General features: G+C 38.7%; 1 pseudogene; it reads right to left on the reverse strand.

Annotated features, from left to right (window-relative positions):
* Window positions 1-1,474: 1,474 nt before the first annotated feature.
* Window positions 1,475-12,451, reverse strand: part of LOC101904376 (small ribosomal subunit protein uS3-like) — a 208,253-nt pseudogene continuing 197,276 nt past the window's right edge.

The raw sequence follows: 12,451 nt of genomic DNA on the forward strand, positions 1-12,451 counted from the left end.
GTAGACAGTAATAAAATGATTTAAAAACCCACATGATCATTAAATATCTAATTCTTAAAGATGATTTAATAAAATGTCAAATGCTTATATTTTAGACATCATAATATAAAACTAGATATATTTAGCTTGAGACAAACTATTTTATAAACAGATGATAGGTAGGTATGTTCACCAAGATAAAATGATAGGAATAGATATGTAAAAAATGGCTATACTTTCTATCCTGTACTCTTTATTCTCATAATTATTCACTATTATAAGTGCATACTACATTTTTGGAGAAAGAAGAGATTGAGTGGAAGCAAAAAAAGGAGGGAAAGACTGATCCTACACCAATAAGTATGAATGAATGTAAATATGCAAATTGCATTAAGCTCAGTGCCAAGTGCCTCCTGGACTACTGTCAATCGGAAACTATTTGTGAAGTGCTTCCTCCATCTCACCCCTATTCTGTCCAGCCAGCCTTTAGGTACTTGTTCCATTTCAGGAGACAAGGCTGATACTGTAGACTGACTTAGGCACCCTGATGGTTCCAAATGCTGTGGCCATGAGTGTGGGTATGTGTTTGAGTCTACATGCCTTCATTTCAACAGGAAAACTCAGCCAAACTGTCTTGTGTGTTGCAATGGAAATTAAGAACTGTTGCTGTAAGTGATGCTGGAGAAAACTGGACAGAAGTTACAAAATCCTGAGTGAGCTTCAGGGGGAAGAACTGAGCTGCTCTGGGGAACTCTTGGCCCCAACAGGGCATCCGAGCTGCCATCCCTCATGGATGGGTGTTTCATGGCGGCTGGTGCACATCTGCCCAGGAGAAACGCTGGGGAGGCCCCTGCGACAGCCCCAGCTATGAACCAGCATCCATACCTGTTGTTAGGGCGTCATTTTCAAAGGTCACATATTTGCTCTTTCCAATCCAAATCATTTCAAGTAAAACCATTTCTTAAATCAAAGGCCAAACCCATTTTGAATGATCAAAATCTTAAAATTAATCTGTTTCAGCTTCCTTTAACTGAAAAATATCTTCTCATATTGGGATGTCTCATAATCAGCCAAATGAACTTTTGTGTAACTTCACAATACATGGCTGAAATTGAGATGAAGCATGAGAATTCAGTGGTGAATGGGAGTTTAAAAAAATTTTTGAGGAAGAAAAAATAGGAGTTTAAAATCGAAATGACTTTTTCAACCTGAAATATAGGATTGGCACTTTCACATTACTATACAATCCATTTAACATCTGTGGGTAACATAAAGAACTTTATCATCCATGGCTTGTATCTATTTCAAACAGTGTTTTTCTGATCTCTTTTTTAAAAATGAATTCTAGATTGTACCAGAATGTGTAATAACATACATAAGACCACATCACATTACTTATTGTACATCAGGATGCATTTTACTATATTAATAGTCCTTCAGTAAAGCAGCACCTGAAAGTTCATGTGGAACTATAAATTGGTATTAAATACCACATTTTTATTTTATTGACTCTAACAAAAATTAATATTATTCATTTTAAAGTTATTTAAAGATGCATAGCAAAAGCATTATCCTTAAGTTATCTTAAAGATGTGTAGCCAAAGCATTATCCTAGCTGTTGGTTAGAGATTGGCTTTGAAAGATAAACTTCTACTCTTTATCACTGTTAGTTAGGATTGCCATAACACAATACCACAGACTGGGAGGCATCAAAAACAGAAATGTCTTTCACAATTCTGGAGGCTGGAAGGCTGACATCAAGGGGCCATCATGGTTGTTTTCTCCGAAAGCTTCTCTCCCTGGCTTGAAAATGGCTGTTTTCTCCCTGTCGTCACATGGTCTTCCCTCTATACCTGTTTGAATCCAAATCTTTCTCTTCCTACAAAGGATACCAGTTATATTGAATTAGGGTTCCTTCTAATGGCATCATTTTAATTTAATTACTTAAAGACCCTGTCTTCAGATACAGTGAACATTCGTACTGGGGGCTAGGACCTCAGTATATACTTCAGAGTAGGAAAAGACACAATTCAATTCAGTCTATACAGTCATCTACTAGCACATGACATTTCTCAAAGAAAATTAAGTAAATCTGTTCCTGACTTGCTGTAATTGACTAAAAGAAGGGTTAAGCCACAGCCCTAATTGATTAACAAGACAGAACCAGAGAGATTCTTCTAAAGAGTCATAATAAAGAAGAATACTCAACCCATCTACTTGCCTATGTCTTTTCAACCAGTACCCAAGACCCTGCCTCTGAGGAAGGACAATTCAGTTCAGTTCACCCACTCAGTCGTGTCCAACTCTTTCTGACCCCACAGACTGCAGCACGCCAGGCCTCTCTGTCCATTACCAACTCCCGGAGTTTACTCAAACTCCTGTCCATTGAGTCGGTGATGCCATCCAACCATCTCATCCTCTGCTATCCCCTCCTTCCCCCACCTTCAATCTTTCCCAGCATCAGGGTCTTTTCAAATGAGTCAGGCTTAGTATAAAGGAAGCATGGTTCTTGCCCATGGGATTAATTCAGACTACACAAAAATCAAAACCAATACCTTGGTTTTAGCCACTGTCCCTAACCACCACTAATAACCAAGTTAAATAATAGTTACCAGGAGGGAAATTTTACCAATAAATGTTAGCGTGTTTTGCTAAGGCAGTTGAAACCTGAAGCAAGGTTAAAGTTTCTACAAGCTTACTGATATGTGTTTTTATCCCAAAAAAAAAAATTGTTTTAAATACTTTGTTTTTAATTTTCATAAAATATTCTCCTTTTGTGAAATAGATTTTATTCCTCATTCATGTTCTCCAATTCTACTTATTTTCTAAAACCTAGCACCAAGCCCATCTCTGGCAAAATTTCTTCTAATAGTTTAGCTTTGATTTCTCGCATCTGTTCACTTAAAGAAGGCTTAGCACTGAAGAATTGATACGTTTGAACTCTGGTGGACTTTATTTTCATGGGCTCCAAAATCATTGCAGACGGTGATTGCAGCCATGAAATTAAAAGACATTTGCTCCTTGGAAGAAAAGCTATGACAAACTTAGCATATTTAAAAGCAGAGATATCACTTTGCCAACAAAATTCTGTCTAGTCAAAGCTATGGTTTTTCCAGTAGTCATGTATGGACATGGGAGTTGGACCATAAAGATGGCTGAGCACCAAAGAATTGATGCCTTTGAATTGTGGTGCTGGAGAAGACTCCTGAGAGTCTCTTGGACTGCAAGGATATCAAACCAGTCAGTCCTAAAGGAAATCAATCCTGAATATTCATTGGGAGGACTGATGCTAAAGCTGAAGCTCCAATACTTTGGCCATCTGATGTGAAGAACTGACTCATTGGAAAAGCCCCTGATGCTGTGAAAGATTGACGGCAAGAAGAAAAGCGGGCGACAGAGGATGAGATAGTTGGGTGGTATCACCGACTCAAAGGACATGAGTTTGAGCACGTTCTGGGAAATGATGAAGGACAGAAAGGCCTGGAGTGCTGCAGTCCATGGGGTCACAAAGACCGGACTTGACTGAGCAGCTGAAAACAACAACAAAATTCACTTACAGGCAGTTCTATGTAATTTATCCTGAATGGTTTTTGTTTAATTCATACCTTACTAGTTGTCTTGCTCCCAGCTAGATGATAAAATTAGAGAAAGACTAGAGTTTCTAGTTCTCTATCTACAGAACACATTACAGTTGAGAGACTATTGCAGTTTGAAAATATACATTGACTTTTAGACTGGAATATATCCATTACTACCACTGTACACAGGATACTATCTTATTTTGGTTTCATAACATTTATGAAAAAACAAAAAGAATAGATATGGGGAAGAAGATGATTACCTCATGACTTCATGATGCTGTGAGCCTGCACTATTGAATGTCCGAGTGGAAACATTCAGAAAATAATATTATCTGAATCTCAAAAGGGAAATTTTGGATGGAAATGGGCTTCCCACATGGCACTAGGAATAATGAACCTGCCTGCCAATGCAGGAGACATAACAGATGTGGGTTCAATCACTGGGTCAGGAAGATCTCCTGGAGAAGGAAATGATAACCCACTCCAGTATTTTTGCCTGGAGAATCCCATGGACAGAAGAACCTAGTGGGCTACAGTCCATAGGTTTGCAAAGAGTGGGACATGACTGAGGTGACTTAGCAAGCAATTTGAAAATCATCAGCATACAGATATTAACTAATTAAAATCATGGAAATAAATAGACTTGCCCCAATAGAGAGGACATGGTGAAAAGAGAAAAGGACCTGGAACTTCATGAAGATCAAAATTAAAAATTTGGATAGATTAGGGTTTCTCAAAGTAGACTGTAAAAGGGAAAGTAGACACAAGGAAAATCAGGGAAGCAGGGCATATGGGAAAACATAAGAAGAGAGAGTTTAGAGAAACAGATAGTAGAATATAATGTTAAGTGCTCCCAAATGGCCAAACAAGAAGAGCTGAAATATATGTGATTAATTTATAAATAAAGGTCAGTGGTGGCTCTCTTAATTTAGGCTTTCATGACAAATTACCACATCATTTATTTCTCACAGTCTGGAGTCTAGAAAGGTTGGTTTCTGATACTGGCCATCTTCCTGGTTTACAGATAGCCATCATCTTGCTTTTTTTGTATGGAGAAGAACACATATAGGGGAGCCAACTCTCTCATGTCTTTTCTTATAAGGGTATGAATCCCACTCCTGAGTGTTCCACTCTCATGATCTAATTACCTCCCAGTGGTCCTACTTCCTAATGCCATAATATCGAGGGTTAAGATTTCAATATATGAAGTTGGCAGCTGGGGGCGGGGGTGGGGCGTGGGGGTGGAGAACACAGCATTCAGTCTATGACAGTAATCTAAACGACTCTGATGTTGTAGTGAAAGCAGAGCTAAACCACAACTGGAGAAGTCAATGGGAGGTGAGAAAGTGGACAATGAATTGGGGCTGACTTTCAATTAATGTATCCATACTTTTGGGGCTTCCCAAGTGGGGCTAGTGGTAAAGAACCCACATGCCAATGCAGGAAACTTAAGAAACACCTGTTTGATCCCTGAGCCAGGAAGATCCCCTGGAGGAGGGCATGGCAACCCACTTCATTATCCTTGCCTGGAGCATCCAGGGACAGAGGAGCCTGGTGGGTTACAGTTCATAGGATCAAAAAGAGTTGGACATGATTGAAGCAACTTAGCACGCACATACATTCATACTTTTTCTGGAGTCTAGGTTTTAGACTCTAATAGAGTTAGTTGTTTCTGTAAGACATTATAAATCCCAACCTAAGGTTAAAATTCATGCAGATTTAATATTATTTTTATTTATCAAAAAGTGATTACAAAAATACTTTTAAAATCTTTAAGATGGATTACAAGAACCTCTTTGATTTGTCCCTTATGTGGCTGAATTCCTTCATCTTCAGTTATTCTCCCAGTGTCTCATCAAATTTCCATTCATTTGGCCAAAAGTACCATTGTCTAATGCTTCTGTGTTTTTATACAAAGTGCTTTCCTCTGTATACACATCATTGCCCTTCACACCTTTTCCACTTGGCAAACTCCTCCACATCCTTTTATGATCTATTCAGGTCACCTTCTCTGCAAAGCCTCCCTTGACATTGCTCTCCTTCAGTATAGGAGAGATGATTCTAACACTCACACCATGCTTTGTATCTGTCTCTTTTATGGCAACCATATAGTCCAAATCTGAATACCCTGAGAATTTTCTGAAATGACCTCACTACATTTTCTTTTAATAGAGACAAATTTCTCAGAAAATCATAGTTAGCAAATCCTTATTTCATTATAATCCTTATTATATCTATGTGAGATAAAATATAGGATCTGGGATCCTATATTTTCCATAGAAAAGAAAGGTCTCAAAAAGGCATTTTATGTTACAACATTTAAAAACAATGTTTAGATTATTGCTGATATTACATAGAGACTTACAAAGCTGTCAGTATTCGAACTGAACAGTAGAAATCACTTTCTCAAGAGAAATAATTCTCTATGTCAATTTAATCAACTCCTTTGATTTTTCCCCCATATCTCACAAATGCTATCAGCTTTTTGTAAGCAGTGAGTGTGTTGCTGCTGCTGCTGTTGCTGCTGCTGAGTCACTTCAGTCGTGTCCGACTTTTCACGACCCCATAGACAGCAGCCCACCAGGCTCCCCCGTCCCTGGGATTCTCCAGGCAAGAACACTGGAGTGGGTTGCCAGTTCCTTCTCCAATGCATGAAAGTGAAAAGTGAAAGTGAAGTTGCTCAGTCATGTCCGACTTAACGACCCTATGGACTGCAGCCTACCAGGCTCCTCCGCCCATGGGAGTTTCCAGGCAAGAGTACTGGAGTGGGTCGCCATTGCCTTCTCCGAGTGAGTGTGTTAGCCCCAGATGAAATTTAGAAGCATTATGAGCTAGCATGTTGGAAATGGAGTTCAGAGAAAAGAAGTCCTATAATAAAGAAAGATTTGGAATATAAGGATGACTTCTCAACTCTTTTGGTGATGCTGTATTTTGCAAGAGAGTAAAAATAACAATCATCTCCCAACTATCAGCTTTCATTGAATGGAAAATAAAAGCAAAAATAAATAAATTATACAGTCTCAAAATTCTGCTAAATAAAGTACTGACAAACTAAAAATGAAAGGGTATAAGATTTTTTAAAATATTGTTAATAAAAATGTATGAAAGTGAAAAAAAATGTCCTCAATAAATTACAAGTACTAGTCAAATATCAGAATTATGGAGAGAATTATGCAAAATATAATAGTTCTGGAGGAGAACAATATGATCAAGTTTGCTAAAAACCCATTCAAATCTATTTTTCAGCTCGTTATGGAATTGAAAGAAATGATTAAACATGTAAAACCATCTCAAATTCAGTGTTCAAAGCACTAAGTCTAGAAATATTTATATTCCTTTTTTAAAAAAATAATAATTGAACAGAAAACCATAGATTCAGAGAGTAAGAAGCAGAACAGAATAAATAATGCATCAGATTTAGCTAATAATTTTTCTATTTTATCTCTGAACTGAATCCCTGCTCAAGCATAGAAGCAAATTGCTTCAGAGATTATGAGAAAGGAAATCAAGCTAGTAATATGGAATCGGACCAAACATAGACTATGATGTCAAAGGATTTTTTCTTCAGAATCAATAGGTGATGAAAGACTTATAAAAATCATCCAGAGATTTATTTGATTGAAACCATATGCTTCCTAACCAAGGCAGCTTTATAGTAAAACTAGTCAAATTTTATATGGTCAGTGTTCAAAGCATGCCTTTTTCACCACAGAAGTAATTGCCCTTCAGTTTCCAAAATATAGCAGGCTAATATTATTTCTTAAAATTTTGAATTGGGTATACATTCACATTGTTCAATATGAAAGATATGTAGTGAAACTTCTTCCTACCATGCTTGTCTCTCACCCAGGCACAACCTTTTTGAGTATCCTGTCTATTCTCTCAGAGTTTCAAATAAAAGTGTTTTTTGAGAGTTGTCAGATAAAAATAACTATAAACATACAATTTTGTTTTTTCTGTCTTTTTACAAACAAAAATTTATATTTTTTAGTTCTTTGCCTTGCTTTCATGAATAAACACATAAATCCCATGGGAGGAGGAGCCTGGTAGGCTGCAGTCCATGGGGTCACACAGGGTTGGACACGACTGAAGCGACTTAGCAGCAGCAGCAGCAGCACATACTTGAATATCATTTTCCAGTTGAAGAAAATGAAATACTGATAATGCTACAACATGAATGACTCTTGAAAACATTATGGCAAGTGAAAGAGGCCAGACAAAAAAAAAGGCCATATATTGTATTTTTCCATTTATATGAACTGTCCAGAATAGCAAATCCACAGAGAGAAAAAGTAAATAGTGGCTGCCAGAGGTTTTGAGGGTGGGTATGAGAAATGGGGAGTGATTTAAAATATATAAAAGTTTCCTTTGTGGATGAGAACAATGTTCCGGAATTAGATAATGGTAATGGTTTTATAAATTTGAGAATATACTAAAAATCAGTAAGTTTTATACTTTAATAGAACAGATGTTATGGCATGTGAATTACATGGCAGCTGGGGGAAAGAATGATTCACTTGGTTCAAGGGATGAAATTCATCTTTGTTCTATCAATGAACCCAACATTTAAAACTGAAAACTGGAACTTTGTTGGAGACTACTAAAGAGGGATGAATCTAGGAAAGAGAATACTTTTTAACATCTGACTTCAAACAAAACAAACAAAAATTGACCTATATTCAAAGTTCAGAAGTGCACAAAGCACATCATGAAAGAATAGAGTGCTAGGAAACACAGCAGTTGTTTTGTATGGTTGGAGTATAGGCTACATGCAGCGGGGGTCAATACTTGGGGAAATACATGGAAATGAGTGAATGGTCTTTCATGAAAAGACAAGGAATCGAGACTATTTTTAAGCATAGACCAAGTAGTTCCAAAAACTAGCATTACTTAGGAATCACGTGAGAGAGGACTTCCCTGATGAACCAGTGGTTAAGAATCTGCCTCTAATGCAGGGGACACAAGTTCAGTCCCTGGTTGGGGAACTAAGATCCCACAGGATGCAGGGCAACTAAGCCCCCACTCTGCAACTAGAAAGAAGGTCCCGCGTGCTACAATTAAGGCCCTATGCAGCCAAATAAATAAATTTGAAAAAAAATGATTAAGAAAAATCACATGAGAAACTTCTAGAACTATTCTATGTTCTTCAGTACTACCACTTCAGAGTTGCTAATCCTATACACCTCATAGAAAGAAAGAAAGAAAGAAAGAAAGAAAGAAAGTGAAGTCACTCAGTCATGTCCGACTCTTTGCGACCCCATGGACTGTAGCCTACTAGGTTCCTCTGTCCATGGGATTTTCCAGGCAAGGGTACTGGAGTGGGGTGCCATTTCCTTCTCCAGGGGATCTTCCTAACCCAGGGATCGAACCCGGGTCTCCCACATTGCAGGCAGATGCTTTACCATCCCAGCCACCAGGGAAGCAGAGGACACTAATCTACAGTTAAAATCTGCCCAGGTGACTCTAATATACGGACAGATTTCAGAAATGCTTTTAGGCAATGGCTGTTTTGAGAAGCCTGATAAGTAGTAAAGTCCTGAATTAAAGCTGTTGAATGAAGGTAAAAAAGGAAGGGAAAGATTACAGGGACGTTTAGAGAGGCCTAGTCAAATTCATTCCACAAATTCATTTATTTCAACAATTTTATTAAATATGTGCTCTGTATGAAATGCAGTGTCCAAAATGTTAAAATCAGTTATCATGGAGGCTTTATTCTATTTAACAAAATACAGCATGAGCAGAAGCATAAGAATTTAAGTGATAACAATAAGCAAGACAGGCTGGATAAGTGGTTGATGTTGACATCATTCATTGAGAAAGAGAATTAAATAATAGTATCAGCAAACCTTTCCTGGAGAAGGGAATGGCAACCTACTCCAGTATTCTTGCCTGGAGAGTTCCATGGACAGAGAAGCATGGCAGGCTAGAGTCCATGGGGTTGAAGAGTCAGACACGACTGAGCAACTAACATACACACACATCAGCAAACAATTAGGTGCCAGTAAGAACTTTACACATTCAATCCTCACAGTAACAGTGTCTGTGTCATCATCCTCATTTTAGAAATGTGGAACTGTGTCCAGGGAGGCAAGGGAAGTCTACTGCCTCAAGTGGTACAGCTGGGAAACCAGGAAGGAAGCAGGATTTGATCCAAGTAGTCTGGCTTCAGAGAGAGGCTATTGTGAAATCAATGCCTGACTCAACCAAAAGTTTATTTTATTGAATTATTGTATCCTTCATTGATCTTCATTGATCCTATCCTTCCATCTCCAGGATCTGCTGTATTCATTCTGAAGCGGACATTCTTTGTTTGGGGTCTACAAATGAGTTTCAGGAGGTTCATGAATCCTTGACATGATAATGGAAGTTTTTCATGGGCATGCCTACATACATACTTCCTGGAGAGAATCTGTAACTTCAGTAAAATGATCTATGTCAAAAAAAGATTAAAAATTTCTAGGGAATTTTCTGGCAGTCCAGTGGTTAGGACTCAGTGCTTTCACTGCAGAGGCCCAGGTTTGATCCCTGGTCGGGACAACTAAGATCCTGCCAACTAGGCTGAATCCACCCCTCAAAAAAAAAAAAAATCTCTCTTCTGGGATTCAACCCATGACATCACAGGTATGATGAAGTTTGCAGGAGAAAACTCTCTGTGCAAACATATATGGTCATTATGCTTTAGAGTGGAAGTCTCTCCTCCTCTGTTCTACCCTCTTACCCCACTCTCAGGAACACCCTGCTGGGTACCAAGTGCCTGGAAGTCTCTTTACACACTGTTTCCAATCTCAGTGCTACAACTGTGTCCTCCTAACACGGGGGAAAGCACAGATTGGTTCCTTTATCCTGTCACTAAAGTTTTGCTTGTCTCTAAACTAATTATTACAAAATCTCATTAATTAACTAATTTAATGGATGTGCCTGAATGTGACTTTTCTGATCCCTGCAGGACACACTTCCCCCACTCACACTGCCCTTTGGTGAGGTTCCAACTTCCAAGAGGGCTTTCCCCCTGAATAAGTGCCAGGATTAAGGAAGCAGGCCTAGTTGGTCCTTGAGTATTTCACTGGTGTCGGCTTTTCCCAGGAGAGACATGTTCCTTCTGATAGTAACCTGGTCTTCCAAGGGAAAGCTCTAATTTCAGAACATTACCCAGTTAAGTTTAATTTTTAAAGAGAATTTCTCAGCAGTTATTCATAAGTAGCATCTACACTTCTTAGGAATTAGGAAAAAGAGAGAAATCGAAAGACATTATGATGGCAGTCCTGGTACTCAGAGCATGTTTTTAAAAATGTAATTTCTGAATCTCTTGGATTAGAATCACTGAGGATGCTTGATGAAAGGCACTGATTCCTGGGACTTGTACAAGTGCTCTGAACCAGAAGGTTCCTGGAATCTATACTATTAACTAGCACTACGGGTGATTCTTGTGCAGTCTTAAGGTGATAATGGCTGGGAATGTCTGGAGCTAGATTTCACAGTGAAGTACTAAAATCAGGGGACTCCATATCAGAGTGCCTAAGACCACTCAGCCAGACTGCTAGTTCCCCTGAGCTCCTATACAACCTTGAGGGCAGAGGGGACAACAGACAGGGATGCAGATGCTGAGATGGCACCCTGTTGCCGCATGCCTTTCAGAGTGACTGACTAAATCCCACTTTGAAGCAAAGGCTGGAGAGCTCCACCTTACACTTGCTCACACTCCTGGTGTCCTAGCATTAAGTTTGGCAGCAGAATCTATTTAAACCAAGAGACTCCATTGGGGTCAATATCACTTTAAGAGCTTATGGGGGAAAAAAGATTTCAGGGCAGAAAGATGAAAGAACTGTTTGTAAATCCTCCTCCTTGTACCATTTGACTCCTTGTTATTTACCCTGGACTGAACACAAAAATGAAAGTGAACAGGAGAGATGCAGGCAATTGTGCAGTAAAATAACGTGGAAATGTCTTATCCTATTTTCTCCAGCCGCCAAATATTATTTTCATCTCTTTAGTTTTCTGTCAGTTTCTCAAAATTCCTCTACCACAATGTTTTCAGTAATCCGACTCTGCTTATCTGCAGATGCCCCCATGCCTTGCTCAACTCCAGAATCACCCACAGCCCCATCTTAATAACCCACCCCAGTGCGCCCAGTTTCCCACACTGTCAGCCTTTAGGCTGTATTCATCCTCCAGTGAACGGTTTTCCCTGAGTCTTCCTTTGTTCTCAATCTTCTGCAGCAATTAAAGAGGGAGCTAAAGGGCCATTTTGTGAACGGAATAGTGCTGATTAGGGGTAGGCAAGTCAGAAGAGAGTGCTTACTTTTCTCTAACTTGCCTTGATGAAGCTGCCATACAGCTGCATATGTCACAGTCACAAGCCTCTTAATAATAACCAATGTAAACTCTAATTAAAAAATAGCTAACTTCCACTGTGTGTTCACCACGTGGCCAGCATTTTATTAACTGCTTTAAATGCAGCATGCCATTTAATATTCTCAAGAATCCAGTGAGCTGGACTCCATTATCATCCCCATTTTAGACATGAGAAAAGGTAAAGTATCTGTAAAGTTCATACAAGTATTCATTGATAAAGCTACTATTCAAATTCAGGACTGTTTGTTTCCATAATGAACACACATTAACAGGATTGGGTCACTTTTGTATCCAATAGTATGGCTTTGCCTGCAAATAGCAACAACAAAAAAACTTAGATGAGTTAACTATTTCAATAACAAAAAGACTGGAGTTACATGTTTCCAGGGTTACTTAAATCATGAGCCTTTCGATGACAGGGTTCTGGGTTATATTATCTGAGATGTTTTGGCTTTTCTCCTCATGATCTTAAGATGGCTGCCATGCTGCCAAAATCATCTCTTTGTATGACAACATCCAAAGGCTAAAAAGAAATGGGG

This window comes from Bos taurus, chromosome 11 (assembly GCF_002263795.3).
Source record: "Bos taurus isolate L1 Dominette 01449 registration number 42190680 breed Hereford chromosome 11, ARS-UCD2.0, whole genome shotgun sequence".
In the NCBI taxonomy this organism is placed as follows: Eukaryota; Metazoa; Chordata; class Mammalia; order Artiodactyla; family Bovidae; genus Bos; species Bos taurus.